Genomic DNA, 6,337 nt, shown 5'->3' with positions numbered 1-6,337 from the left:
ACTATAAGGCTATCTTAAATTCAATGCAGGATACCCACTCGTAAAGTCATCTAGTTAATGTTGACCATCAGTAATAACCATGAACCAAAGATGCGTTGAGTTTGAAGCCGCCGAAAACAAAAGTCTTCCTTCTACACAACCTTAATAGTTGGAGTTACATGTATTTTTTGTTGATGTGAGAGTAACTGGAAAATGTAGGACGTCTGGGTGTCCTTCTTGTAAGAAATCTTTGCAGGGCGCATTTGGCTAAGCACAATACAGAATGTACGGGTCTCCCCAAACGTCCATGACATTTGGAATAACGGAGGGATTAGATGAACACCAACTAGTTATTACTACCTTGTTTTAAAACAGAATTTAGAAAGGGTAGAGGGCATGCTTGCAAGGTTTTACAAAGGAATGAGAAAAAAAGGATCCTGGACGAAGGTGCCCAAATGAATCCTATTACGAAGTGAGCGCTGTGGCTGGAATTGAAGGCAAGGAGGGCATTGACTTGTACTTCTGCGAAGGGATAGTGTGCACTGTCCTCCTTGCTTCCCCACTTTCCATTTTCTTCTCCTATGAATTGTCAATTTTTCGCACGTGATATTTCTCAATTGTACTGTAGCAGAACGAAAAAGAAAGACAGTGTCCTCAATGCTAGGTGAGAACTTGCACACCAAGTCTCACCTAACTCCTGACTTGCACTGGAAGCGTTTGTAGGGCCGTTCTAATAGAGTGTTTGCATTGGTTTATATTTTTGCCGCCATGTGATGAACCCTGCCATAAGCCTACCAGATTTTCTTATTGGGGTGGTTGTTACCTGAGTGCTGCTGATGTTTCGTTGACCAGAACTGAATACTCTTCAAAACTTACCGCACTGAACTTCATTAACAGGTTCATACTGTTAATCGTCATCGAGCACAGTAACCGTACCCATTGGTTCAATCACCGGCTGCGAAAAGCAATGAAAACAAAAAATTGTTTGCATAGGCAAGAAGTTGCTAACAGCCTACCTACTTCATGAGAAATACATGAAAAAATTGATAAAGGTTACTAACGAATGTTCAGAATAACCCCGTCGTCTTAGTTACAGCAACGTCTTGCCAACCTGAATTAAGTGAACATTATCGAAAATAGTATTATTTCTTTGTTAAGTAACCTTGAAGTCCCTACCAGCCAAAATTATCTTGGCAATAATAAAAAAGTACTCGAAAACGCATTTCAGACCATTTAGCAAGTCTTCATTTTTCTCTCTACTCCTATCATCTTACTCAATCCGTCAAGTGTGAAGTGTAGCTTAATAATAACAACTTTCAGATCGGCCTCCCATATAACCTCTAACTCTCGACCGATTTCACTGACTTGCGCCATCTATAAATTCCTTCAACGCGTCACGCACCGTCAAATCATTAATTATCCCCAAACATCACAACATTATGTTTATATATCAGCATGGTAACCGCAATAAATTTTATGGGACACTCAGCCCTGGCGATTTACCGAAGAATCATTTACTGCAGCAGACGCCGGATTCAGGTCGACACTTTCTTTCTCAATTTTTCCAAAAACAATCGACCAGGTCCCCCACACTAGGCAGCTGCTGGTACTCAAGCTATCACAGCTCAATATTCACCATCATGTTTTATCATGGATAAAAAACTTCCTCTCATCTCGTGCTCAGTTTCCCTGTGTTAATGGTTCCCACTATTCAATCGCTCAAGTCACATCTAGTGACTTGAGCGACTGGTGACCACAGGGCAGTGTGCATGGACCCTTGCTGTTTCTAATATTGATAATAAGTTACGAGATTTAATATTCTTGAAGCTTAGAAGATTTGTGATGAAAGTGCTTTGTGCCGTAAGATTACAAGTGACATTGTCTGACAGTCTTTACAAAGTGACCTCGATTCACTTAAAACTTCACTTAACACTTGGCGCCCTAGTGGCCAATCAGCTTGATTCAGCTCTGAAACAAAACATGTCTCCTTAATCTAGAAGTTTCTGTCGCATCTAAACCACATGCATTCTCATTAACGTAACAGTTCAGTCAGCTTCCAATTACAAACGCTTAGAAGTAGACCTTGAGCCCAACTTTACCTGGTACTATCAGCGTAACCTCTGCTTAGCAGCTGCCAACAGCTCTCTAGGCCTTCTAGAACATAACGTTGCTCCTGCACAGATGCGATGCTTCCCTTACACTAACCTTGAATAAATCTGAAATTGAATGCACCATACCCCGTATGGGGACCTGAACCAAGCCTACGTCAAAGATTACATCGAATCTCTGTAAAACCAGGCTGCTCTCGTTTTTTAACATTACTCACGTTTTACTAGCGTCACGGCATTAATATATCACCTTGCATCTCATAAACGTTCCCATCCTTGTAGCCTTGCTCTCTTAGCCCTCATTTGCAAAATTTTTCACCATTCATTGCTTTATGACGATTTTCTTTCGCTCACTCTAAGCGGTCTTCCCACGCCGTGACTATCATTACAAGATCAAACGCATCACATGCCGCACTTCTACTTGTGTCAAATCCTTCATACCTAAAGTCATAATTGACTGCCACCGGTAGCCGTCTAATATCGCAACAGAAGTGAGTGCGAAAGTACTCCACGAGGTTTAAAAAAGTGAAACAGGCGTGTAATGGAAATGTACAGCGCAAATGCAGACAAGGACACAAGAAAGAATGACATGGAACACACGAGCGCTCGTGTGTTCCATGTCATTCTTTCTTGTGTCCTTGTCTGTATTTGCGCTGTACATTTCCATTATGAATCACCAACATGCCCAGTCTGCCACCTTAGTGAACTATATTTCTTCTACATTGGGCGCCTTTCTAAGTGCAGCGCTCGTGTGTTCCATGTCATTCTTTCTTGTGTCCTTGTCTGTATTTGCGCTGTACATTTCCATTATGAATCACCAACATGCCCAGTCCGCCACCTTAGTAAACAGGCGTGTAATTCATCTGTTACTTCTTTTTTGCTCATCGTCTGGGTTTATCTTTTTTTTCAACCATTTATTATGTTGCTTCTTTTAATATGTGTTCTGTATTCAGGCCACACTTTGATGCTAGTAGCTTATCGAACTCTTCTGTTCTCTAGCGGTTTTATTGTTTTGTCTCACATATTAGTCACACCTGGTCACACTTCAATGTGTACTTTGCGCCCGCCCCCCCCCCTCCCCCCCCCCCCATGTAACACCGCCGTAGTGAGTGTGTTTAGGAGTATTTTGAAATAGACATATGCGGCACTAGACACAGTCTATTTCCCGAGTCACTGAAAACGCTTCTGCCGTTCCAACGTTCTCCCATTCTTATGTTTTCCTCCGCCCTTGCATTCTGCACGCCCAACTTCGCCGCTGTTGTTTTGGAAGTTATTATTAACGCGATATCGTTAAGGAGCTCGTGTCGCAGAAAAGCCGGTGCCGTCGGCTGCGTTGGTCGTGAGCGAAAAATGGCACATCTCGGTGGACACCTGAACCGCGCCGTAAGGGAAGAGATTTTCGTTGCCTCACGGCGCGGTATAGGTGTCCAGCGAGAATTTGGAGACAGGCGTCATTTCCTTTTCCTTTACCCACCGCGGGGGGGGGGAGGGTGGGGGGGGGGGGGCGCTGCGAGCGCGCGACGTGAGCAGACGTGTCTCTTCGGCTCCGCCGATTTTCGGTTGGGGCCACGTCCCAAATCATTCTACCCCAGCAAAACTGGCGTCAAACGAGCCGGAAAAAGAAGCGGAACGCTGCGAGCGCGCGATGTGAGCAGACGTGTCTCTTCGGCTCCGCCGATTTTCGGTTGGGGCCACGTCCCAAATCATTCTACCCCGGCAAAACTGGCGTCAAACGAGCCGGAAAACGAAGCGGAACACCTGGACTCCGAATTCGTCCAGGTAGGCCGATTTTCTCTAAATTTACGGCAGTTTTTCGACCGACCACGTCGGCGCCGTCGCTAAGCCTAACGGCGTCGCCAACGCCTGGCCTGGTGGAATTTGCCCTCCGAGGACAAGATGGCGACTTCCGCGCAAGAAGTGCGCGGCTACGACCCTGAGGCGATGTTGTGGACCTCGGTGCCCACCACCGGAGATTCAAATTCGACGGTTACTCCCAAAATCCGGAGTCAAGCTTTGCTTCAAGCGGCTGCACGCCGCTCCCAAGACAAAGCCCAGATGGCGGCGTTCGGCGCCGCCCCGGCCGCCGGTTCGTCGGTCGGAAACGTGAACGCTCCCGCGACGCGCGCCACGGGAAGCAAGGACAAGGCGTTCTCGAAGTGGAAGCCGCGTCCAATGCCCAAATCGACACCTGAAGACTACGTCATAGTTATAAAGCCCAGAGAAAGCGTTTCTCTTCACGAGGCGTTCACAGAAACCGGCTATGACACTGCCATTTCAGCGTACCTCGGGTTGAAACGGGCCCGCGCCATCTCCGTTCTACCCTCACGAGAGTAAAACCTCATCATTGTGCATACCCCGGACATCGAGGCGGCCGACCAACTTATCGGGGACTTCGCAGTAAATTCCGACAATGGGTCGATCCAGCTTCGGGGTTACCTAAGACAAGACGGCGGCAACATGTGCCACGGCGTGATCGTGGTCCGTAACTCGGACACCACGGAAACTCTTAAAGACCGAGTGTGCTGGCGCGCCGGCACCATCCTGGAAATCCGGAAGTTCGGGACATCCAACAAAGCACGCATCACTTTCGCGGGTAAGGAGAAGCCCCGTTACGTACATTATGACAACATGGTCGTCTCTGTGAGAAACTACTACAAAACTATCCCGGCGTGCGGCCAGTGTGGGGTCGTCGGGCATCGCGCTGATGCGTGTCCAAACCTGCGATCGAACACCTGTGGACTCTGCGGATTCCAAGCTCCGCTAGTGGAGGGGGTGCGGGCTCCTCACAACTGTGTTCCCCGGTGTTCTCTGTGCGGTGGGTCCCATGCCACCAACTCTCGTGACTGTGCAGCAAAATTCCGCACACCCAAGACGAAAAAGAAAAAAACGGCGTCCAAGAAGAAAAGCCGCTATCTTGGGCCTCCCGGCGATCAGCATGGCCAGGAAGTCTCCAACAACCAGAACCCACCTACCGGAGGTTCTGCAAAACAACCATCCAAGGTGTCGCCACCACACGGCGGACTGGCGAAACAGTCGACAGAAACGCGCGGTGATACCAGGGCCTGTGTCAACGCCGTCAAAAATGGCCACCAGGTGATCGGTTCGGGTGCGGCTGCTTCTCTCTCCCCTCTTTCCACTCCCTTTCCAAGGGCGCATAGCGCCGAGCAAGATCAAATAGCAGCACTCAGGGCCCAAAATGAGATGCTGCTAAAGAAAATTAATGAATTGGAATCTAAAATCAACCAGTCTTCTTCTCCCCCCTCGCCTCCCGCGGCTGAGGTAATGGAGAGTGAGCTCGTGGTACCGAAGGCGGTAACAAGTTTGGAGGCCGCATTCGAGGCCCGCCTCGGGGCCACAGAGGCCCGATTCGCCGCTATAGAAAAACAAATTTCAATGATGGTAAACGCCATCTCCAAATTGCAAGAGACAATCCCCGCGATGATTGCCCAACAAATTGCGAATTCCTTGCGCTCCTCGCGCAGGCCCGGCGATCCCTTACCCGGCCGCCCTCACAAAACTTCTAGACGCACCCCCGAGGTAGCCGACGACGACAACTGCTCACTCCCTGGTATGAAGGATACGCCCCTTCCTGCGAGTGTTGGCTCCGGAGCAGTGTCAGTACAACCCCTCCTCAATCTAAATGACCATGACGAGCAGCCCTAAGATCAGGCGCTCCTCAAGAACCAATTCGGCCATCCCCGTCCAAATTGTCCAGTGGAACTGTCGGGGCTTCCGTTCTCGCGCAAAGAGGGCGGATCTCCGACTTTACCTTTCAACTTTCGATTCTCTTCCCGCGGTGGTTGCCCTCCAGGAGCCAGGGAGTGGCGTCACCCTCACAAATTACATCCCCTTTCAGCAGGACCCCTCTTCCTGCGTCTGCGTGCATAAAAACTATACGGCTAATCTAGTTGACTTGGAACTTTACACAGAATATTCCTATGCGATGGTGACACTTCTTCCGCTCAAGAAACAAGATGCACCACTCCACGTACTCAACATATACTGTTCCCCCAAACTCAAAAATGTAACGTTCGCAGCACTCTTTAGCCGCGCTCTACAGGCTGCGGGCAGGGAGCCCCTGGTGATTGTGGGCGATTTCAACGCCCACAGTACACTATGGGGATACGTGCGTGAAGAGAAGCGGGGACGCAAGCTAGCGGAACTCGCGTCCACGCTGGGCCTGACTCTTCACACTGACCCTGCATATCCAACGCGGCTGGGTAATTCCGTGACCCGGGATACATGTCCGG

General features: G+C 49.0%; 1 pseudogene; it reads left to right on the top strand.

The window, feature by feature from the left end:
* The first annotated feature begins 3,983 nt into the window (after window positions 1–3,983).
* On the top strand, window positions 3,984–5,265 carry LOC144129833 (uncharacterized; annotated as a pseudogene).
* The last annotated feature ends 1,072 nt before the right edge of the window (window positions 5,266–6,337 follow it).

Source organism: Amblyomma americanum, chromosome 4 (genome assembly GCF_052857255.1).
Source record: "Amblyomma americanum isolate KBUSLIRL-KWMA chromosome 4, ASM5285725v1, whole genome shotgun sequence".
Taxonomy (NCBI): domain Eukaryota; kingdom Metazoa; phylum Arthropoda; class Arachnida; order Ixodida; family Ixodidae; genus Amblyomma; species Amblyomma americanum.
Note: the sequence above shows the minus strand (reverse complement) of the source record. Positions and strands in the feature narration are given on the sequence as shown.